The sequence below is a fragment of the Pinus tabuliformis genome, chromosome 6 (genome assembly GCF_031772625.1).
Source record: "Pinus tabuliformis cultivar Carrire ecotype Pingquan chromosome 6, CPIR1, whole genome shotgun sequence".
Classification (NCBI taxonomy): domain Eukaryota; kingdom Viridiplantae; phylum Streptophyta; class Pinopsida; order Pinales; family Pinaceae; genus Pinus; species Pinus tabuliformis.
In genome coordinates, this window is record NC_142292.1 from 805,890,124 (window position 1) to 805,916,355 (window position 26,232).

The 26,232-nt window shown below is 42.1% G+C and overlaps 1 pseudogene; it reads right to left on the reverse strand.

Moving 5' to 3' along the window:
- Positions 1–777: 777 nt before the first annotated feature.
- The window catches only part of LOC149261251 (WAT1-related protein At2g39510-like), a 61,964-nt pseudogene continuing 36,509 nt past the window's right edge, over positions 778–26,232 (reverse strand).

The window sequence follows — 26,232 nt, forward strand, 5'->3', positions numbered from 1 at the left end:
GATTTCATTCAATATCAAAACCTTTCTAGAAACTTAAACACATTGACTGATTCATTAGAAAACTATGTTTTAAATAAACATTTGCAACATATGTAAAGAAATCATTTCACATCAACATTTGCATAGGATTTCATCACTTAGCCAAAATAAAACTCTGAAAGTCAAAATAGATAGTTGTTTATAAGTTTTCACAAATTTTTTTGTGTCCAAGACAAAATTGGTCATCTAACCCAAAAACTCAAAATGAATGCAGAAAACATCCTAGACTAGTGATGTTGGTGATAACAGGTCATCGCCTGTGCTATCATGTGCAAGAGCCTAGTCCAACGACTCGATACACCAGTAGTATGGTGTTGTAGCCTCATAGGTAGTTCGTCAGTCCGGACATCTGGAATGCCAAGAGTCAATCCCTCTATCTGATCCTGCAACTATGCAAGGGTCTCCGCTATGTCCAGGTCCCTAAGGACTGCTCTCCCTACAGCTTCACCAGCTAGAACATCTTCCTCCCATGGGCGTGCCACTGGTCGAACTGGTCCGATATCTGCACAAACATATGAGTTTATTTAGTCTTGGTAAACAATCAAAAAATACAAAAACAATAGAAAAATAAAAAAAAAGATGTGTTCAAATCATTTTACCTATAGCACTCCACTGCTCACCAATTGGTAATGCCAAATCCGGGTCACCTCGAAAGTCCATCCTTACATATGTATACTCTACGAACACCATCTCCTGGTGGTCAAACCACTTGAAAAAGGTAGATGAGAATGAGACCTGTTACTGGCTAGCATGCCTAGCCATAAGGTCCACCCATCTCTGCATCCGTGGTTCTCTTGGTCCTGGAACTCCCAGTGAAATGTTCTGAGGTTGCATAAGTGGGATTCTTTCTAAAGCAAAAGCAGTCAAAATGGATCCATAATGAAAATTATTGGTTCTTCCAGTCTTTACTTTGGACAGTTGATCTTTCATGATGGGAAGTATCACCTTGCAGCAGTTGAACACCTTCGGTTCCAGGCATTCCAAGGCATACTGCATGTAGGATCTATTTGCTAAGTGTAAGGCCACGCTGCCAACCAATATAGCAAGGGCAAAAAGAATGGTCCTCAAAGGCTTATCAGTAACATCCCAGATATTAATCTTGCCATCTTTGCTAGGTTCGGATCCATCTCTGCAGAACTGACGAATGTAATCTTTCACCGATTCGCCCCCACGAGCGAATCCTGATAGTGAAAGAGGGGCGCCACATCTCAACAAACCCATCAGAAAATAAATATCCTCGACCGTGAAGGGAATAGATTTACCCCTGATCTGGAATACCTGGTCAATAGGATCCCAAGCATGAAGAAGATATTGCAGCAAACTTATCTATTGTCTCATGCTAGATAAGCAGAAGAACTTCAGTAAACCACAGTTCCTTAATGCATCCACTGTGCCCTGGTCATGTAAAGCAATCATATCCTCCTCTTCATGTTCTCGTTCTTAGCATGAAACTACCATCTTGATCCAACAAATATCTAAAATGCAAACATTAGGTGAGTTAAGATCCCTTTTTGGCAAAAAATAGTTCAAAATTTGATGAAAAAACACTATACAAACTTGCCCTTCTGCGCCCATCACACTTAGCTCTTGAGCAAGGTGAGATGCATATTGAGTGGCCTGTTGGAAACCCAGTATGCATCACACTTTTTGATATAGGAAAAGTGTGATGATTGGAGAGAGAATTTTTCAAACCCCTATGGCCCAGAAAGATGAGAAAACTTGCCCAGAACTGAAAAAAGATGGAATGAAACTGAAGAGCATAAGGATAGCTCAACCTAATCCTGATGGTGCGGGAAATGGTCCACGGAATCTCTCGCAATCGACTGGTGAAATTTGGAGGGGAAAACCGCTTCAGAGCTCCAAAATCCAAAATTTGAAATGAAATGGTGAAAATGAAATGTTAAAACTACTTTTATGTTTAGTTTTCCATGTACTTCAAGTAAATGTCAGTTTTAGTTCATTTTTCGTTCGTGAATATGTATTTTTAATCAATTTGATGGAGTTTTGAGCAAGTTGAACAACTATTAATAGAATGTGATGTGTTAAATGGTGAATTGAGCATCTTTGACCACCAAGCAAACTTTTTTTCTTCTTTTCGAGCTTTGATTCAAAAATGAAAAGAAAACTATAGAGTCCTCTTTAAACCATTTTCAGACTCTCTAAACATGAAAATATCATCGAGAGCTTGTCTTTTACATCTCGTTAAAGTATTGGAAACGTTATCCCTCTTGTATTATTTTATCCTTTTTCAAACCTGAGGGATTACTTTACAAAAAACAACTTATAGAGTTTTCTTTTTGTCTCTTTTTCAAACTCTCTAAACATGAAAAGGACCAAGTTATCCTTGTCGTTAAACTCGTTAAAATAATAGCAAAAAACTTGTCCATCTAGATGAGACCGAGTTTCATTGTCGCTAGACTCGTTAAAACATCAAATAGCGATAGGTTTGCCTGAAGGGCGAATTATAGAACAAGCATATGTTATCCTCCTCAAGCTTGACAAAATAAAGAGGTACTGGTCAAGTCCATGATCGAGTTGGGTTGGGTTATTCCATTCACCGGTCATCATACCATTGGTCTTTCATACCGTCCATATTTTTGGGGTTAACACTACCAATTCATCTCAGTTTCGCCGACATGTTCAAGAGAATTCATCTAGTTAATGTCTCATAAACTACAATACCTCCAACCTTCATTTTTTCATGACCGCCATTCCTTAACCTTGTGTCGTCAGTTCATTTTCACCTCCAGAAATCATTTCCTTCATGGGATACATCAAGGCCTTCCTACGATGAGTCGCTTCTTGTTGACATCAGCTCATTATCCAAGAAGTTGACTTAGAAACACCCTTCCAGTGCTTTAGCTTGTTTGCATCAATGGCAAGTTTCTCTCTTCCGGTGACAGGTTGACATCAACGGCCTTCGACTGAAAGATTTTGCATGGTGTTGGACATCGGATCATGTATTCAAACCATGTGAAATGTACTTTAGTACCTTGATGATCATTATCATTATCGGTGATCCCTCTCGCATCTATTAACAGCTCGCATCATTAGCTGGTAATCAGGCGATGTCTTTCCATGTTTGACCTCAGGACATCTCTTCACATGGTTTGACTTGTACATCGAGTGAAGATTTGAACAAGTTTGAAGACCCTGGATCTAGTTTCATCCATCTGGGCTATGATATATTTAGGGATATGAAGATGTCAAATGTACAAAGACTTTACACAGATGGTCATCAAAATCATGGATTACGACTCTATATCTGTAGAATCACAAGTCTATATTTGCAAACTACTATCTGATCTATGTACATGAAATGAAAATTTATAAAGCTGAGCATGGGAATGCCTCCCTCGGCTAGTTCATGAAAAATCATATTATTATGATGTATTATATTGTAATTTATGCAGGTCACCTTCTAGTTTGAAACTTCTGATCCTCATGATAAAGCATTTCACCCGACGTGAACATTTATGACCTCATGCTTTAGGGGGCAATTGTTATAGACATATTGGGGCACATCAACCCAAAACTCATATGTCGATGATATTAGGGCTCACAAATCCCTAAAAGAGTTGTTTTATACCCTAAAGAAACTTAGTCATCCGAATGCCTCATTCCCCAAAAGTTTCATCTCAGAAATCATCCAAAAAGTGCCTAGAACTAAACCATATCTGAAGGCCTTGTGTTAGGGTGAGATGCATCTCACCTGCTACACTGTCAAAACAATATGCATCACAGTTTATCCCTTTAGTAAGTGCGATGGGCGAGGTTGGACCTATTTCCGGGATATTTTGTTAGTTGGTTGCTCATGGAATCTTCTAGAAACTTCTCCTATGCCACTTGCCTCTCCGAATTCGCCCAAGTATGACTAAGGTAACTAGGAAACCATCTCCAATTCCCCTCTCTTGTGGAACTAGTTTCAACAAATGGAATGGAATTCATCATCCCCAATGATGACTCACCCTCTTGCAATCATCTATAAAAGGATCTCCCATCCAAGAGATCAGGAGGCTGAATTGTTGTGAATTGTAAGGAAGTGCTGCTAGTTTCAGTATTGAGGAGAGAGCATTGCATTACTGTTGGTGTGTTCTTGCTAATTCATGAGGTGAAGAAGGATTGAAGCTGGGAGGATGGCATTGGATCAGACAACTGGGTTGTAATTCTCCTTATTATCAATAAATTTCTTCAATATTTTTCCCAATTGATTGTGTTAATTGTAAATGCTTTCATATGTTCATTATATCTCTGATTCTATAATGTTTATGTTATGATAGATCACGATGCTTTGACAGTTCTTTGTTGCTATAGCTGTGCAAGTACTCTTCAAGTGTGTTAAGTACGGGGAGGAGTTACAGGATCAGTAAAAGGAAAGGGAGATCAAGCGAGGATCAAGCGAAAGTTCTAGGTTGGTCCTCTACAATCTTTCCCTTATCTATCATTCATAGGAAAGATCATTGAATTGCTTTAAACTGTTGTTTCTAGGTTAGCTACCAAACCTAGAGGGTTAGTCGTTCAACAAGACACTAATTTTCCCAAAAACACCACCATTTCGTTACTGTAAGTTTAAAATCCCCCAGGTGTGGCCGGGACCACCCATCTAGGTTTTCTCTATATTTTCATTAACAGTGTCACTGCGAAACTAGTACAGTTAGTTCCCTTTTCCATTATCAGTCAGTTTAATTGTGTTGTTTTGTTTTATTGGTTAGTGCATATAGGTGTGTGAATGATTGCGAGGTTCTTTTTATTGACATAGTGGCAATTAGATTTTGGTGTGAACTTTTTGTGCCTTCCAAACTAGAACTGTGCCATTACCTTGACTTACTCTCATCTCAGATACATCATTTGGTCACTTGCTGAGTAGATTGAATCAGTACCTATGGATGATGCCAGAATAAGTCTTTAAAATCTTTAACACGATATTAATTGACTAAGAATATGCTTGGTTTATTCACCAAATCTACCTCTGTTTCTCTGAGAGGGCTGATTCAAATCAATCCCTTGACTAAACTATAGTATTGTGTAGGCAACACAAAATAGGCAAATGTTGCATTGACTATTCAGATGTTATAACGTATTTGGTTGGAATGAATTGGATTAGTGACCAAGGCATGAAGATGCATTATTTACACAGATGATTGGTTGGATTTCATTTCACTTCATTTCATTCCACAGACTATCAGATTAATGCATTGTGGGTTATAGGAACGATTTGTGTGTGATTAGCTACCGAAGACCAATTCTTTAGTTTTCCTTCCCTATTCATGCAATTGCCAATTTCATTATTCGATTGAGATGATTGCTTTGCCCTATTTTTGTGCAATAATTAGCCTCATTTGAATGATTGATCTTTCTCTTGGTTCATAAGGTTCTGATTATCCACTTTGTAGTTAAATCATTGCTTAAATTTGCAACATCATATTGGTTGTGAGTAAGGATATTCATAAGTCACGATTGGTGTGATCCCAGAAAATATTTAAGTAAAGTTCCTTGAATTTGTGTGATTACATAGCTAGGTGTTAAGCAGAATCAGTGTTAAGATTGCTTTCATTAATCAAATCCTGTAAGTAGTTGATTTGAAGATAGAACAATAACTAAGTAAGTGATGGAGTAAGAAAGAGTAAATCCTCCAAATTAGTACTTAACTTATGAGTCTTGATAATGGAATGAACCATTAAGTACAGAACGATTGTTTGATCAAAGTGCTACTGGGATAGATTACTCATTTTCTTACGAGTTGGATGGTTATAAATTGCTGCAGGAATAAATTGTTATTTACATCAAGATTTTAATAAGTTGAGTAGTTATTAGTATAGTTTGTTTGATTATTTCGAGTAAGAACTGCCATCATCAGAGGATGCTTGTTGAAGAATGATTGAGTGGTTTTTCACATAGAAATTATGGTACCAACATTCAAAGATTTGATTGATACTGTTTGGTGTGGATAAAAGTCTGTTGTCTAGAGATACATAGTTGAGTACAGATTTGAATACTGGAATTTGTGAAGGTTTTAGATTAAATTTAATTGTTGGGTTTTCTCTTGACAATTAGATGATTTGATTTACAAATAGTTATTATCCCATAAATTGTAAAAAGGAAATGATTAAACTCTGACCTAGACCTTAACAAAGAGAGTGGAAGGCAATTCGTGCTTACAAACCCCAGGTTGACAATTAATATTAAGGGATTTAATCTGACCATTTAAATCTCTCAACAATCGCGGTACTCTAAGTATAAGCCTTGATGAACTTTCGATAATATCTGATATGGCCCAGTGTTGCGCGCAGGTGTTTAACACTCCTTGGGGCTTCCAAATTGATTATTACTGTGATCTTGGCAGGGTCCACCATGAGTCCTTGCCTGCATACCACATGACCCAACAAAATCCCAAAGGGGACACAAAACAAGAACTTTTTTAGGTTCAGCACAATCTGATACCTTCGGCACGTATCCAACATTAAGCACAGATTGTCTACATGGCGCTTGACTAGCCCAAACACTGTCTAGTCATCAAAATAGACCTCCAAGAATTTTTGAATGAACTCGTTGAATGCCACGATGACTACACGAGAGAATATTTTTGCGCATTCTTAAGTCCAAACAACATTACTGTATACTGGAAACAACCCCATTCTGTCACAAAGTTTTTCTTACTCCTATCCTATGGCACGATCTTAATCTGATGGTACCTAGAGAACCCATCAGTGAAGGAATACGCTTCTTGTCCTCCCACATTTTCTAGTACTTCATCAATAAACGGTGTCGGAAAGGATCATGGATGCAGGTATCATTAAGCTTTCTAAGATCTACGCAAATCCTTATTTCGTCCTTATGTTTCTTTTCCTGAACTACCATTGGACTCACCCAATCAGATTTGTCCATGGGTTTAATAATACCTGCTTCAAGCATCTTGTCCAACTCCAAGCGGACCTTTTCCTTGTATTTGGGATTAAGGCGATATGGCCTCTACTTAACAGGCTTCACATCTAGTTTCAGAATTATTTTCATCACTCCCAAATCATCCATGATGCCTTTCAAGTTCGAAAATTTTGTAGGGAAAAAGTCCTGATATTTGCAGAGTAACTCAGTGACTTTATCTACTGTAGCATCATCCTAGTAATCCCCAATCTTCGCAAACGTTGGCTCTGCCTTTGTGCCTATGTTTACTTTTCTAGTTTTCAATGGCGTAGTGATGTTTGGATTCTCTATCGTTGGTCCCTATACCTCGCGGTGGCCTTCTATTTCTAGAATGTTAATATCCCTCGAATCTACATCCTCTCCTTCAGCAGTCACATTATATCACGCCAATGCATGGCGCAGTTGGGTGCTCCAATCTGGTTGAATCAATTCCAAAGGATCCTGCGGTATTCTAAAGATCATTGTCTCAACCTCCTATAGTGCCTCATTAATGCTTTCGAACCCATATTCAAAGCTAAATGTCCTCACAAACCCTTCTCTTAAGACATCCCATTCCACGGTGTCGTGGCGAAGCTCCGTCTCCAAATACTAGTTCATAGGGATTACATCCAAAGTGTGACAAAATAGATGCACCCATTCTAGCTACGACTCCGTTCCATATACCTTAGTACATTTAGCCAAGTGATCGCGTGGATCATTCTTCCCATCATACTTCTCAGTTACCCGTACTTTAGGCCGACAAAACCGTGTTCTCATCTTTCTTATGTAATCGTGCCACTCATCAATTTGTCTTTATGCATACGCCACCACCGAGTGGGCGTAGCGCGCAATGCCCAGTCCAATGCCTGAAAATGGTAACCCTATGTAACTTCTCTTTAAAAAGCATCCAAAAATTTATCCATGTTAGTTAAACGATTTGGTCATCATGTTGCAGTGTAATGTGGATACTTCATGTAGCCTGTTTTTCCAATGTTCCAACTCTTCGTCTGAATCCGAAGTACAGGAACTTTCACAGTCCCATGAAATTCGTTGATCAGCTATCGGATTAACCCAGTCTTGTACTCGCGCAGTGATTTTATAGATCTGATCCAAATCATCATCACTCTCCTAATATTCGTGGACGGTTCGGTATAGCACAGTCCTTCTGCAAGGTCCAATGGTACTACGACGTAGAGAAATTTCCTTTCAAATGGCATTATCTGCTTCTTAAAATTGATGACCCCATTCATATCGATAGCCCGATCAATTCCTAGGAGTGTGGGGTATGGATTTCTATCATTAACAATCTCTATTACTTCAAAATCAACGAGCATGCTCACACCTTTTATATCTATGTCTTCCCATCATCTCCTAGGTTTTCTTAGGAAATATGTTCACGTCAGACCCCAAATCTAGAATAACCTGGTCCATCTCATAGTCTCCTATTTACGCAGTAAGCCTCATCTTGTGCCTTATTATTGCCTTATGCTTACCGATCTTTCTGACTACGCCGGGTCCATCAGAAGAATTGTCCTTACTGGCACATTTGTTGATCAACTCTTGTAGCCCTTTTATAGCCTTGTTGTCATGCAATAGTTTCATACAAGCCTCCAAGAATGTGGTAAGCATAGAGGGGTCAGTCTCTCTAGGCGTGCTGGTATCTGACTGTTTGTTCTGACTTCCTGAGGTAGAGGCCTCAGCAAATCTTTTCTTTGCTTCCATGAATGTTTCCTTCACATGCTCCAGATCAAACCCAAACTCCTTTTCTGAAGCCTTACAGACCCACTCAATTTCTTCAGGTTGTTTCCCTTTATCATCACCAATCATCATTTTGCTTCACAACACAATATTCACATTTGGATCCTCTTCGCGGGGCTCGGCCCTCATCATCTGTAAGTTTTGGGTAGGTTGCTAAGGCTGCGCCTTCTTCTCCTTCATTTTAGCTATCAATATAGGGAATTCTGCTATTGCGTGGTCAAACTAAGTGCAGTATCGACATGATGGCATGTTTGGTATGTACACTCACGTGCATAGTGTCCTAGTGTTTCACAATTATAGCAAATAACTTGCCCTCGACCTCTCCCAGGTCCTCCTCCTCCTCAGCCTCATCCGCGGTTCTGATATCCTCTGTGCGCTTCCCCAGTGCGCTGATCTAAAGGCCAAGTTTATGCTTGCATTAGATATGTGAGGATTTTGTCCATCATTAGTTCGTAGCTACGGAAATGGCATTCATCATGGCCCACCAATTTATAGAAATCGTAAAATAATTGTTGGGGTGTTTGCACAAATTTTTTCAACAAGTGGCAATTGTACATTACATGTTTTCCAGCCACTTGATAGATAGCGCACCATAGCACGGGCCTCGTACTTGATCCTGATGGAGCTTCTTGCCTTAGGGGCATTGGCCTTCCCCTTGTAATATAAGTTGCGAAGATAGGGCACTGATCTTTATCATGCCCATGCATTTTACACTTAAGGCACCAAACCTCTTCGTGCACCTCCAGCCAAGCCACTTTTTCCTTCTTCAAACTCTGCAACTCCAAGCAAAGGTTATGTAATTCCGCATGAATTTGTTGAACCCCCAAAGAAGCATCCTGAATAGGCACTTCATGTAATCTCATCGCAATTTCCAAGGCTTCCGCCTGAGTTCTTATCTTTTTTTGTGATAAAGAAACCCTTAGGTGGGGCAGGAGCGAGGCTACAAACCATTTGTGGTGCTGACTATTTGTGAGATTCATGTTAGCTTCGCGGATCTGGCAATTCAATATTTGATTTGATTCCCAGGGCGTTTCGTCGGGCCTCATCATGATTTCCTTGAATCCAATTACTGATAGCGATTTAGACTTAGGCTTGCTGAATTCTTTGTTCAGAGTGGTTTGTCTATCTGCTAATGGTGCCAGCAGGTTATCGATGGAGTACTTAATGTACCATGTCAGCATGTGATCCTGTAGAGAGGTAACCAATTGTACCTTCTTTATATTGCCATTCGTAATTTGTTGTGTTGTCCACATAGCCTTCGTGACAAACCAAAACTGATCTGGATCCTCACTTCCTAAGCCCTTGAAAACCAATAACTTCATTGTATTCGACATGTTGACCAACAACAGAGGTGGTGGTGGTGTGGGTGAAGGTGTATGTTGTGGAGGTGGTGTGGGTGGATGAGGTATCTGTGGAAATCCCTGACTTATCAACTGGACAACGCTTTGCGGTGAAGCCTGTATTGCTCCCTCGTTGTCACCTGAAGGAGGTCCAATCAATGGACTATATTCAGGACCTGTTCTCCCTTGATGTTGGCTTATATGCGCCTGACCCAGGTTCGGAAGAGTTATTTAACCAAACAAATCCCGCAACTACCAACCCTTTCAGCAACAGCCCGTGGAGCGTGGACTGAGGTCTCACCCAAAGTAGCAGGGGAGGATGTTGGAACCAGGTTTCCACACCCTTGGGATGTCTTGATGTGGTCTGGAGTTTTCACGCACTGTTTTGTGGCTTCACACCACTCTGCTTCATGTAATCTGGACCAAAAGACTCCTTAGTACTTATTAATGCATTGTTATAGATCAGATCTACTTGTAACGGTCTTTAAGCAAACATTTATCAAGAATAACCAGTTCGTGTACTTAGAAAAGATATAATTTGTATAAACTTATACCTTAGACATACGCGCATAGATCAAAAAGTTTATATTATCCACAATTTAGCCAGATCCGCAATAATTCAGATTTAACACAGAATTTCAAAATCAACTTATCTTTATTCAATTCTTTTCACCAATACATCCAGATCCACCTTGTGCACTTAGCTGTAGGGGTCCACGCACATAGCTGCGGACTCTACTAGGCCTCTGCGCACACAGCTGCAGAGCCTCTATCTACCTACCAACACCCTTGACTCGGACTTACAGATGCTTCAAGACTTTGCTCCTCAACAACCCATTACATTTCAGATCCAAAATTACCTATCAAAAGCTACGTTCTACCCATAGAGCCTCGCTCTATTTATACATTCCCATGGTCCGCGGACCATGGATAAGCTGACTTACTTCTTATTCTTCTATTTTATTTCTTTGGCGGACAACCCTTTGACTTGATTTATTTACAATTTGCGCTCCGCGCACATCGCAGAGTCTTTACCATACCTTTCCCAAAATTGCGAGCTTTGAGCCCCAAAACTGTTGCACAAGCCCTCTGCTACCCAACAGTCCCCAAACATAATCATCGTGACTTGTCCCAAGTCACATGTCGGTGCGGCGAGACACATTGCCTAGGCTCCGTGGTTCACCTCCATGTGAGTGATATCCTTTATTCTGCTGCTCCCTCTTCGTCTCCTGCAATGCTTCTTCCAACTCATGATTCGTTGTTTCTACCAATTCTTGCAATCGATAATACTCATTATACTCTGCTCGGTTAACATAGAACACCCCCTCCTAGGATTTTAGCTCTAGTTGGGTGCCACATACGAGACCTCTTCATACCAATGCAGCGAATTACTAAGTTCGTCTCTTCTCTTTGCACTATCTGCTATAGCGTGTGTTGCAATTTTGCAAGACCCTTGTTGCTGTCTGTGAGATCCCAATCTTCAAGATACAATAGAGACGACTTGTTAACTGCAAGTCCACCTTTGGCTCCATACTTACAGCTTTTCCTCTATCCTTTATGGTTCACTGACCAGCCCATGGGTAAGGCAACGACATCTGAACCAGTTCTGCTTCGTGTCTACAATTTTCTGGCACATCCCTTCCCGTCGATGCTGAACTCTACATCATGCCCGCAATTGTCCACACCATATTTTTCAGAAAGCCCTACAGTTTTGGCCATATCGTAACTCTCGGCCTTACTCCTTGAGCGTAGATAATGAAGAGTTCCATAGCAGTGGGAAAGCACAACAGCTTAAGGTTCTCAAAAGCATAGCCTTTTCGATAGAGGCCCCCCAATGATTTATAAGTGTTTCGAAATTCAAATTCGTGGGCTCCCACCTTTTCCAGTGTCCTCATGTTAAGCCTGTGGCAGATCGTTCCAGATCCGACTCGTACCTTGTCTCTTAATTGCCCGTCACCCACTCCCTTTTGCCATAACGCAGACATCTTGTCATGAATAGTGACAATAACGGTCACCTTGCTACTTGCCAATGTAGCAACGCATCCCTTTCCACGCAACCGTGACCCTTATGACAGGCCATATCCACGCGCACCCCTGTGGTCACGCAGCTACCCCCCAGACTGCTTTATCATCCAGCACTCTCTTTCAACTAGCTAGAGCAATGAGACTGTCCTTCGGTTGATTAGTCAGGCGGTCGGGCCACCCATGTAGAGCTTCAGGCGACTGCCATTTACTCTTCCTGGGAAGGGGTCTCCATTGAGCTTGGCCAGCTGGACCACGCCTCCATCTGTAACTTCTTTGACTACATAAGGACCCAACCAATGCATTCGGATTTTGTCAGGAAATTTCTCAAACTTGCTGTCATATAGTAATACTAGGTCATTCTCCTTGAAAGTGCACACCTTGATATGGCAATCATGCCACGCTTTCTCTCATTGTTTTTGTACTTGCTGATGGAATCCGGCCAAAAACCGTTCCTCCTCAGGTTCCTCTAGTTGTGCGAGTCGTTCCTCCAAAGCCCCCGGTCAATCATGCCTGTTATTTCCATGATTCACAAACTAGGTACAATATACTCCATGGGTATAACAACTTCCTTACCATAGACTAACCGAAAAGGTGTCTAGCCCGTCAACTTCTTGCACGTGGTTTGGTAAGCCCATAGCACAACAGGGATGCGCAAGTCCCAATCATTTCGCTGTGCATTACAGACCTTAGTCAACACAGTCTCCAAAATTTTGTTGAATGCTTCGACAGTCCCATTCACTTGCGGATGGTATGGCGTACTCTGTTGATGATATATCCAAAATTCCTCAGTGAGTGCGCTAATCATTTCATTCAGAAAGTGTGTTCCCTAGTCACTCATTAGAATTTTGGGACATCCAAACCGTGTCAACACGTTCTCAAACAAAAATTTCACCACTGTGGTAGCCGTGCAGTCCTTAACCGGCTGTGCTTCTACCCACCAGGTCAAATATTCTGTCGCGGTGATGATATAGCACGCACCCATCTTCCCTTGAGGTGCAATAGGTCCCACGAATTCAATTGCCCACTTCTCGAATGGTTGCAGCATCATCTGTGGATTGAGCGGCATTTCATCCCTTCGTAATGGTTTCCTATTCCGTTGGCATACGTCGTAAGCCCAACAGTATGCTTTCGAGTCTTGATGTAGAGTTGGCCACCATAGTCCTGCACAAAGAATCTTCTATGTTGTGGTGCAACCAACATAATGTCCTCCAGCAACCTCTCCATGTTCTTCAGCCAGGATCTGTCCTCGCTTGAATTCAAGTACATATCTACATAATATTTCATAGTTGCCCATCTTGTAGAGGTGTCCTGCAATAACAGTAAAGTCTGCTATGTGTATCACCAATTCTTTTTTCTGTTGAACAGAATATCCTTGCGAAGCAGTTCTTGTGGTTAAGAAATGGATTATGTCCTCAAAATGGCCATCCGCGACACATACTGCTTACAATTGTGCATCCAGTTATCCTTCCTCCAAGTTCGTGGGCTCTTCGAAGTTCTCAATGCAAGATAGGTGGTCTGGTCCTGCGTTCAAACATCCTGGCTTTACGACGACTTCGAAGTCATATTCTTGAAATAATAACAACCACCTACAAATGCGCCCCCCCAACACAGGCTTATTCACTAGGTATTTTAGCGCAGAGTGGTCAGTATACATCTTAAAGTGTCCTCCGAGCAGATAGTGGCAGTATTTCTGGAGTGTATATACCATCGCCAATCCTTCTCACTCAGTACTAGAGTAGTTCTTCTTAGCTTTTGACAATCATCGACTTGCGAACGCAATCAAATGATCAATTCCCTCTGCTCCTTCTTGAGTGAGTACCACGCCAAACGCGATACACGACGCGTCAATGTGCACATGAAATTCGATGTCCCATTTCAGAAAGATAAATATAGGGGTTGATGCCATCTTTTCCTTGAGCATTTCCAGACTTTTGTTGCATTCCTCATTCCAAAAATAATTAGCATCCTTCTTCAGCAACTGTTCCATTGGTGTCGTGATCTGTGTGTAGCTTTTTATGAACTTCCGATAGTAACTAGTGTGTCCCAGTGTGGCGCGCAGTTGTTTGACACTTCCTGGTGCTTGCAGATTGAGTATGACAACGATCTTCGCTGGATCGGCCATCATACCTTACTTACAAACCACATGGCCAAGAAAGTTCCCAAAGGGGATCAGGAAAGTACACTTCTTCAGATTTAGCGTGATATGGTGCTTTCGGGAAGTATCTAGCATTAATTTTAGGCTCGCGGTATGTTTCTTAACTAGCCCAAATATGGTCCAATCAATAAGATATACCTCTAAGAACTTGTGTATAAATTCCTTGAATGCAACTACCACCACGCAAGAGAATATCGCCGATGCATTATTTAGTCCAAAGGGCATCACCGTATACTGAAGACATCCCCATTCAGTGGTGAATGTTGTCTTACTTCTGTCTTCTGGCGCGATCTTGATCTGGTGGTAACCCGAAAAACCGTCTATGAAGGAGTAGGCTTTCTGTCCTCCCACATTCTCCAGTACTTCATCTGTAAATGGCGTCGGAAAGGGATCGTTGACACATGCATCATTGAGCTTTCTGAGATTGACGCAAATGCAAATTTCACCCTTTTGTTTCTTTTCTTTCAAAACCATAGGACTCACCCAATCGGACTCTTCTACTGGTTCAATTATTCTTGCCGCATGCATCTTGTCTAACTCTTCGTAGACCTTCGCTTTGTATTTTGGATTCAACCGGTAAGGCTGCTGCTTAACTGGCTTTGCATCCGGCTTTAGGGTTATCTTCATCATTCCCAGGTCATTGAGGATCCCTTTTAACTCCGTGATTTTTGTGGGGAATAAATCTTGATATTCTCGAAGCAACTCAACCACCTTTTCCACCGTGGCATCGTCCCAATAGTCTCCTAGCATTGCATACTTCGGCTCTTCCTCTGTTTTGATGTTTACTTGTTTCATTTTTAGTGGCGTGGTGATGTCTGGATCCTCGATTGCTGGTCCGCACACCTCGCGACTCCCCTCTGTTTCTGGAATATTGATGTTTCTAGGGTCATCCTCATCATCTTCTACCTGCACATTGTAACATTCCATGGCTTGGCTCAACTGTCGCGACCAGTTTGGTTGCATGATTTCTTCTGGTTATGATGGTATTTTGAAGATAGTGGCCTTTACCACCTACAACACATCATCCATAGTATACAACACGTCATCCATAGTATCCATCCATTCATCCTCAAATAGGAAAGTTGACAGAAACCCTTCGCGCAAGATATCCCATTCGCTTGTTCCATGTCGGAGCTCTGTTTCAGTATACCAATTCCTTGGGATGGCATCTAGGGTATGATAAAATAAGTGTACCCACTCCTGTTGAGGCTCCTCTCCATAGGCTTGTACCCATTTGGTTAGGTGCATGCACGAATCATCACGTCCATCACATTTCTCCATTATGTGTAGTTCTGGCCTTCCAAATCTTATATGCATCATGCGCCTACATTCGTGCCAATTTTTGAAGGTTCCTTCATGTGTGTCCCACCAACGTGCAGGCGTCGCACGCAATGCCCATTTTAATGCATCGAACCGCTAGTGCTCTAGTACTGTGCTTTCAAATTCGATCAAGAATTCATCTACTACTATTAACCCATCATACATCGGTAGTTCTCAATCCTAAGCTTTAACGCAACACAATGATTTAGTCACCATATTGCAGTTTAACGTGGTTACCCCTTTCATCCGGTTATGCCATCACTCATCTTCTTCATCTGAATCTTCAGTGTCGAAGTCTGCATGCTCCCCCCTTTAGTCGGGTCTAGTGGAATGACTACGCAGAGCGACTTCTTCTCAAATATCATTTTCCGCTTCTTTAAATTAATAACTCCATTCATGTCAGTGGCCCAGTCTATTCCTAATAACGCAGGGTAAGGGCTACTTTCATCCACAATTTCGATTACCTCGAAGTCCGTTTGGGTGCTCGCGCCTTCTATATCTACCATAATCCCTTGCAGTCTTCCCATGGGAAAAATCTTCTGTTGATTTGCCATCCTCAATTGAATAGGAGACCATTGCAGCGTGGGCTTGCCCATGCGCTCCCATGTCTATCTAGGTAGTACATTTGCATCTGAGCCTAGGTCCATAATGATTTGATCCATCTCATAGTCACCAATCTGTGTTGTTAACCACATTTCCCGCCTAGTCCGCGACGCATGTTTTCCCAATTTTCGGATCACGCGAGGTTCACTTGACCCTGCACACCTATTTATCAATTCTTGCAAGCCCTTGACCACTCTATTGTCACGAAGCAATTTCATGCATGTCTCTAAAAAGGTATTCAACATCGAGGGATACCTTTCTAGCTCAGATTGATCCCTACTACCTGGGGTAGAGACCTCCGCGAAGCTCTCCCTAGCTTCTAGACCTATCTCCTTGCGGACTCCTGCATCCTCCTTGGTTGGTTTTCCCTTATCCTTTCTTGTGACCGTGCCACTTCTAAGCACCATATTTATGGTGGGATCTTCCTCGCATGGTTCAGCCCTCATCATCTGGACATTCTGTGTCATCATAGATTGTGTTGCCTTTTTCTCACGAATCTGTGCTATCAGTGTGGGGCAATCTATCAGTTTGTGATTGAATTGTTCGCAATAAGGGCATGATATTCTAGTTGGATTGGTATAGTCCCGCGCGTAGTGACTGGTCCTCCACAATTGTAACAGATGAGTTGTCTGTGACCCCTTCCTGGCCCCATTCCCCATCCTCGTCCACGCCCCTGGAATCCACTGTGCGCTATCACCGCAGCTGGATCCTGACCTCGCACTTCAGTCTGCATTTTGTAAGTAGGTGACTGGTCCATCAATAATTGATAACTACGGCAGTCTCGTTCCTCATGGCCCACCGATCTACAAAAGTTGCAAAATAGCCACTAGGGGGGGTGGTTGTCTCATGTTCTGTAATAGATGGCAGTTGTCCGTGGCATGCTTTCCTCCCTCCTGACATATGTGCACTATAGTGCGGGCGCCGAGCTTGGCCCTGCCTATGCCTCTAGCCGCAACAGCATTGGTCCCCCTACTACCAAATATTTCGCAAAGACTGGACAGTGATCTTTATCATGACCCTGGCTCCTACACTTTATACACCATACTTCCTCCCGGGCTCCTTGGCGGGGTGCTTGTTCTTGTTTTAACTTCTGCATTTCCAAACATAGGTTTTGTATTTGCGCATGGATTTGATGAACTCCCAACCCTGGATCCTGTATCAGAGTTTTGTACAACCTCATCGTGGTCTCTAATGCTTCGGCTTGGGTTGAGATCTTTTGTTGTGATAGTGTCGTCTTTAGATGTGGTGTTAGTGACGCCACAAACCACGTGCAATGTTGCGCATCCGACAATGTCATGTTCGCCTCACTGATTGTACTTTTCAATCTCTGATCTAAATCCCACGAAGTTTCGCCAGGCATCATCGTGATTTCCTTGAACCCTATGATCGACTGTGTTTCTGATTTCGGCCGGCTCATCTCTTTTTTTAATTCGGTCTAAATCTTCACTGTCCCTGCATTCAGGTTATCGCTTGAGTACTTTATATACCATGTCAACACTCAGTCCTGCAACACGCTAACTAAGGTATCCTTCTTGATGTTATCATCCATAACTCCATGCGCTTCCCATATTTCCGCTACCACGAACCAAAATTGTTCTAGATCTTCGCTTCCTACTCCTTTGAATACTGGTAGCTAGATTGCACTCGTCATTCTTGACCTTTGGCTTGCACGTCGATGTCCTATAAAATCGTATTGCTCCTGATCCAATCAATCTTCAAGCTCTTTCCTTGTAGGATTCCAATGTTCTGACATCAAAGACCCCTTAGGCAGATCCCAATCCCAGCAACGGAACCATTTGTTGGCTTATATGGGCCTGACCTAGGTTCAGAAGAGTTATTTAGCCAAACAAATCTTGCAGCTACCGGCCCTTTCAGCAACAGCCCGCGGAGCGCGGACTGAGGTCTCACCTGAAGTAGCAGGGGAGGGTGCTGGAACCAGGTTTCCGCACCCTTGGGATGTCTTGATGTGGTCTGGAGGTTTCGCGCACCATTCTGTGGCTTCATGCCACTTTGCTTCACGCAGATCTGGACCCAAAAAACACCTTAGTACTTACTAATGCGTTGTTATAGATCACATCTACTTGTAATGGTCTTTAAGCAAACATTTAACAAGAATAACCAATTCGCGAACTTAGAAAAGATACAGATTTGCATAAACTTATACCATAAACATACGCGCATAGATCGAACAATTTATATTATCCACAATTTAGCCAGATCCACAATAATTCAAATTTAACACAAAATTTCAGAATCAACTTATATTTATTTAATTCTTTTCACCAATACATCCAGATCTGCCCTACGCACTTAGCTGCAGGGGTCCACGCACATAGTTGTAGACTCTACTAGGCCTTTGCGCACACAGCTGCAGAGCCTCTATCTACCTACCAACACCCTTGACTCGGACTTACAGACCCTTCAAGACTTTGCTCCTCAACAACCCATTACATTTCAGATCCAAAATTACCTATCAAAAGCTACCTTCAACCCATAGAGCCTTGCTCTATTTATACATTCCCATGGTCCGCATACCATGGGCAAGCCGACTTACTTCCTATTCTTATATATTATTTCTTGGGTGGACAACGCTTTGACTTGATTTATTTACAATTCACACCCCACGCACTTCGTAGAGTCTTTACCATACTTTTCCCAAAATTGTGGGATTTGAGCCCCAAAACTATTGCGTGGGCCCTCTACTACCCAACACTTAATTTCTAAAACTTTGTCCGCTTCGTGTTGATCCAAATATCAAGGTAATGGCATAACCCCTTTTCATACAAGAGCATATTAATCTAAGTATTCAAAGATTTTAAATACTTACCTTACGGCCCCTTGAAGGCGTCGCTCTGCTTCACTGTAATTGACTGAGGTATCAACTGTGAAGTCTGTAACAAATCCTCCAATGACTCGATCAAGCCAGTGATCAATTTCGCATGTCATCTTATCTTCAAAAGCTTCCAACCTCTGCATGATCTCTGGGGTCCACACAATCGGACCATCAAGCATCCACCTTCCTTGTTTGTCTGCTAATTTTGCGATCCACTCTTATAGTTTGATTAGAAAGGTGCAGAAGAAGATCTCGTGTATTTCTGTGTACAAATATCTGTCCAACCACTATTCTTTCTTTAGGCGTGGATTTTGGTTTTCTTACACCGCAAATTCACGGATCTTTCTATTCAACCACTTCTCAATTTCCTTCTTGGTCAGAGTCCAGTGATGTGACATCACACATCTCTTTATCTAGATCCCAGTCCCAACAATGGAACCATTTGTTGGCTTAGTGGGTCTTGATCCAGGTTCAAAGTTAGTTGTGCCAAACAAATCCCTACACTACTAGCCCTTTCGGCATCAATCCACGGAGCGCGGATTGAAGTCTCACCCAAAGCAGTATGGGGGGGTGTTGGAACCAAGTTTCCACACCAAGAGACTAGTGTGATGTCTTTTTTTGATCTAGATTTGCCTCCACGCAGATCAATAAGCCTTTATGGCTTATCGATGGAACTCCCTTTAATCATCTTCTAGACCTCTGCGAAGGTCTATGACTAGATTTTACGAGCCTTGAATAGGCTAATCAACTACTTACGCACATCCAAGATTATTCTTAACGCAATATTTATTCAGATCTGCTTAAGTCTTAGATAACTTTAACATGCAATGGTATAATCTTCGCGTAAAGACTTGACATCAATTGTGTTCACATAACAATATAGATCAAGTAAAGTCATACATCAATACAACATTATTTCATAAACCTGTCATTCATCACAGCATAAAGTGCACTATAACAGAAGTAAATGGATAAACACAGGAATTTCTGTAATAATCTTCTTTATTGATAATCAGTTAAGCTTACAGAATCAAGACTTCCCTGTGCACTTAGCTACAGGCGTCCACGCACTCAGATGCAGACATTACTCTAGGCCTCTGCGCACACAGTTGCAGAGCCTTTCTTCTACCTTATGCGCTAACTTAGAATCCTTTTGTCAGACCCATAGACAACTTCTATTCTTCTATTATCATGCCTTAGAATCTCTAAGACACACCTATTTATACAATCACATGGTCCGTGGACCATGGGTATATCTTCACAATGCCGACTTAACTTAAATAAAAGAGGGTAAAAACCTTTTTTGACTCTTTACTTAACTACACACTCCAAGACCACAATTTGCAGAGACTTTCCATATTTTTACATAAAACTTAGGTTTTTTCCCTAAAATTGACTCAGGGGACCCTATCCCAATAACAACAAGCAAGCACAATAGGTCTACAGTGGAGAGACATCTTATCCTCCTTATGTTATGGAAATCCAAGAGATCAACCTTCGGTCTAGGAGAGTGCTTCTAGATAACCACCCACCTTCTCCACCGGAAGATCTTGAAGAAGAGAAAGAAGAGAGTGTTCCTCAAGTCAATCAACCTCCTTTTCCTGAGAGGTTGATCCTGTTGGGTGTGGAGCCTGATTATCTTCTTTATTCAGAGGTATCACCGCATTGGACCCCAGTTCGTAAGGTGGCGGCAATGCCGCCCGTAATATTTTCACTGCAAGGGGGGTCCAAGCAGGGGATCGGGGGTAGCGCCCCCGAAGCTAAAAATTCATGTAAAATTGCCTTATAAAATGTTGTAATTTCGTAGTCAATCTAGGCCGTTCATTACAAGGAGATCTGACGGTGGAAGTTATGTTTAATTTAGGGCTTTTTTTTTCCCTAGAAGGCAACCCCTTGCTATATATGAGGGAATTGTACTACATCTATGTAGATCTATATTCTGAGTGAGAAAGAGAGAGGAGACTGTGTGAGAGCGAAGAGGGAATTACAGCGGATTTGCTGTAGGTTGTATCTCTTCATTTTGTTGGATAATATAAAAGGAAGGACTAGTTATTTCTCTATGGACGTAGCCCAAATTGGGTGAACCACGTATATCTGTGTCTCTCTTGTTTTATGTGTTTTCTGTGTTTCCATTTCTGCAATATATTTTATGTGTTCCATTGCTCTATAATATATAATTTTCTAACAGATCCACCCTAGCCAGCACACCCAAGAAGAGGTTGAACTTTTGGGAGAATTAAAAAATTTGTGCGCTAGAATACCCCTTCTCCAAGCTATTAAAGATGTTCCCATATATAATAAGATCAACAAGGAGAAATGTTTTAAAAATCCCAAGAGAAGAAAAAGATACCCCCTCCATATATGTTGTTGGGAAATTATCTTATTTGATGCTTGGGAGGGTGATCTTCCCGAAATATCTAGACCCTAGAAACCCTGTAGTGTATGTGCACATTTATGGCTTTATAGTCCCTAACACCCTGATTGATCTTGGGGTTGAAATCAATGTGATGACTAAGGAAACCATGCTAAAGCTAAACCTCCAAGAGGATTTGAGAAAGACCACCACAGTGGTGAGGTGTTATGGTCTCCATTAACTCTTGGGAATATATATTGATTTCCTCATTCTCCAACCCAAATTAAGTTTAATGGCTATCCTCCCAACTTGGGAAGGCCATGGTTAAGCACTGTTGATGCTTATATTATTGTAGAAATTTTTAATAATGAACACTTATTCATAGAGATTATCCCGATTATACACTATTGCGGAATACATGCACAATACATAATCTCCTCTACGTTGATCATCAATTTAGCAGCATTAAAAACCATGAAACATCAATCGCATGCACACATTAACATAGTATGTAACTGGGGAAAAGCATGCAACTGAAAACCCCACACTATCTATATATTATAATGATAGAGAACATGTAACAATACATAGTACAATACTCCTCTCAAGTATCCAGCACTATCTCCACCTGTTACACACAAAACTAGCTCAGATCTGATCAATCACAGCTCAAATCTCCTCCACTGCTTTTCCTGCCTCCACTGCGAAATCTGCAAGAGAAATCATCCACTCTATAAAAACGAATTCCATTGGTATACTACGCAAGCCATCATTGGCAATCTCCATCCATGCATGTGCAAATCTCATCCACAAATATAGTCACAACTGATAGCAATCTCAACCACTAACACTTGTCTCCACTGAACTGTACATGCACTGAGTTAACTGATGTATTCTTCAGTTGCTTTATGAGTTAATAATTAGTGAATTAATTAATATTTAATTCACACAACTCATCACTTTAGTTATACTAAAATACAACTAGTTCAACCAAGTCAAACTGAACACAACTCCATCAACTCCACCGAAACTCAACCACATGAGTTCTAACTGAAGTCTTGCATGCAATAGCTCAACTGACCCACAAGAAAAGTGTATTTCCTTCTGACAGCTGCATGTGCCACATTTGTAGCTCAAACTGAAGTGCTCCAAGAGGATAAGATAATGTTTATAGTCCAAATATTATTATGAAACAATAATATTCGACTGTTCTATTTTTAGCCTGGCAGTCTAAAAATAGAAACCGCCCATATGTCTAAAAATAGAAGTCCGTCTATTTTTACCAACATGACCAATTATCCACAAATAGCATCGTGCAACTCATAGACCATGATCCATATTTCTAAAAATAGACTTTGCGCCAAAAATAGCCTACGGGCCCACTTAGTGAAGGCGACTCCCTTCCACTAAGCTCCATCATATTGTTGCATTCTCAACACTCCCTCTCAACAAGATATGGATTATCAGCAACCCCTATCTTGCCTCGGTGGTATTCGAATTTGCTCCTAGTGAGCGCCTCCGTCAAGATATCAGCATCCTGATCCTCCGTTGGAATGTATGAAAGTAACATGACTCTCCACTGCACACAATCTCTGATATGATGGTACCTGATGTCAATGTGCTTAGATCTATCATGAAACACTGGATTAGCCGAGAGTTTAATGCAACTCTGGTTATCACAGTAAATCACAGTAGGCTCCAAGTATGAACCGAACAACCTGACCAGGATCTTCCTCATCCATATAGCCTCACATGCAACCAAACTTGCTGCCATATACTCAGCCTCTGCTGAACTGAGTGCCACGGATCTCTGCTTCCTGTTGTACCAAGAAACTGCTGTCGACCCAATATTGAAGACCCCTCCTGATGTGCTCTTTCTATCTGTTGGGCTCCCTGCCCAATCTGCATCCGTGAAGCCACATAGCTTCACCTCATCCTCCTGTCTGTACCACAAACCATATCCCGATGTGCCTCTGAGATAATGCAATACATGCTTGCCTGCCTTCCAGAAGAGTTTGGTTGGCTTAACCATAGCTTGTGAAAGTTGGTTAACAGCATAGCATATATCCGGTCATGTATTGACCAGATACATAAGCGACCCCACCAACTGTCTATAAATAGTGGCATCCACTTCTTTTGTTGAAGTGGCATCCTCCTTCCTCCAACCTCTAGGAAGAGGAATATCAACAGGCTTGTAGCCATGCATGTTGAACTTCTCCAGTATCTCCCGAGCATACTTACCCTGAGAAACAAATAGTCCATCACTACGCTGCCAGATTTCCAATCCCAGGAAATAATGAAGGAGGCCCAAGTCCTTCATCTCAAAATCCTTAGCAAGATCATCCTTGCATGAAAGTATCAACAGCTCATCACCTGTTAGAATCAAATCATCTACATAAAGTACAATGATAAGCAACTTACCCTCCACCACAATCTGGTATAGGTTAGGATCCGCCTCACTCTTAGAGAATCCAAGTTCGATGAAATAACTCTCTATCCGTGTGTACCAAGCACGTGGTGCTTGTTTCAACCCATACAACGCTCTCTTGAGCTTGCACACATGCGACTCGCTGCTGAAGATCTCCTCCTCCTCCTCCTTAATGACTCCATTGAGGAACGCAGTCTTCACATCCATCTGATGAATGTGCCACCCCATCTGTGCTGAGAGAGAAAGAATCGTCCGTATGGAAGAATACCTGCGACAAGTGCAAAGGTCTCCTCATAATCAATCCCCTCTATCTGTGAAAAGCCTTAGGCAACAAATCTTGCCTTGTACTTCTCTACACTCCCGTTAGCTGCCTGCTTAACTTTGTAGATCCATCTCGAACCCACCACTGATTTCCCTTCCGGTCTTGGGACAATCTCCCATGCATTGTTTCTGACAATCGAATCATACTCTTCCACCATGGCATCTACCCATGTGGGATCCTCCATAGCTTCCTCGAAAGAGGATGGCTCAGTCACAACACATTTTCTCACAAGTGCCATGTATCCAGTGTACCGATCGGGTGATTGTCTCTGTCTACGTTGAGCTGTAGGTGGTTCTACAACTTTCTCTGCGTCTTGAGCTAGTCGCTCAGCTTCTGTCAAGCGCTTTCGCCCTCTGATGGTTGGCACTGCATGAGTGGTCTCTTCCACTCCATCAACTTCGTCCCGTGGCTGATCCACGTCTTGAAGCTCATATTTAGGAACTAATAGCTCCTCATATGCATGCAAGTGTGGCTCCCTCTCAAGCGAACACTTCATGGCTTTCTCCTCCTGAAATTTTATATCCCGTCGCACAACAGTCTTGCCACTGTCTAGCAAATACACACGATAGTTGTGGGGCATATCATTGTACCCCACAAATATTCCAACCTCTGCGGTCAGATCTAGCTTCTTCCTGGCATCCTTCGTCACATGCATGTAAATGTTAGCACCAAAAATCCTCAAATGAGAAAGATCAGGCTTCTTACTAGAATAAGCCTCCTCGGGTGCACTCATGCCAAGTATCCTGTGAGGACAACGGTTCTGCACATATACTGTAGTATTGCATGCTTCCGCCCACAAATGAACGGGTAGGCCCTGATCATACAACATCGTCTGTGCATCACCGACGATCATTCTGTTCTTCTGCTCAGCAACCCCATTTTGTTGTGGGTTATGGGGAGCTATGAGCTCTCTTCGAATCCCTTCTGCACTGAAAAAGTCCTTGAACTCACCAGAGATGTATTCACCAGGGCCTTCACCTTCTTCCCCGACTCCTTCTCGACCAGTGCTTTGAACTCACAGAACTTTAAGTATGTCTCGCTCTTCTTCTGCATGAAAAAGATCCAACACTTACGAGAGAAATCATCAACAAAGATCACATAATACCTGTGTTCTGTTGTCGAAGCTACTGAGAAAGGTCCACACACATCTGTTCGAATTCTCTCAAGGATCAACGTGGCGTGACTATCCTTCTCGTGAAAGGTGGCTTTCACAAACTTTCCCAAAGTACACCCCTTGCACTGATCTGACTACGCAAGAGTGCCTTTACGAAGCCCAGTAGTGATCTGCTACAGTATCTTCAAGGCTCCATGGTGAAGGTGACCCAATCTCCTATGCCACAGCTCGCCATCATCCCGAATCACCAATCCTTCTGCCTTGCATGCCATTGTTGCGCAGCCATCTACATGCAACTGATAAAGGTTCCTAAGTCGAACCCCTATCTTTTGGGTTTCTCCAGTTGTCTTACTGCGCAGGAAAGCCTTTCCCTCACTGAAAACAAAATCATATCCCTTGTCTTCTAACATCGCCACAAAGATAAGATTCTTCTTCAATCCTGTAACATGCATCACTTCCTTCAATACGAAGGGCTTACCAGACTCCCCCTCAAAGGAAATGGTACTGATACCGGTCACACTGTATCTACCATCATCGCCCATCTCGATGTGCACTCCAAGATCTTTCTCCTCCAGATCAGAAAACAAATCTCGATCTCCTGTCATGTGAAAAGATGCACCACTGTCCAAGAACCACATCAATCCCATCACACTTGAAACCAAGCATGCGATCAATGAAAAATCAAGCTCAAACTGTGAGGCTAGAGCCTCTCCTGCTGTAGATCCAGCAGCTTGCTTCTTCCTCTTCTTCTGCGGACAATTAGTGGCATAGTGTCCGTGTTGGTGACAGTGAAAGCACTTCACCTTGGACATGTCCTACTTCTTGCCTTTTGCACCAGAATGAGAAGCTTTCTTATTCTTCCCCTTCTTTGCTTTGGCAGCCAAAGCGCAATTTTCTTCATCAGGTACCTTTGATGAAGATCCGTCCCTTGTATTCCGCCTGATCTCCTCCTGCACAAGATCTGACCAAAGTCTCTCCCATCCTGGCAATTTCTCCCGACCATTGACAGAGTCCTGATAGGAATGCCAACTCTTCGGAAGAC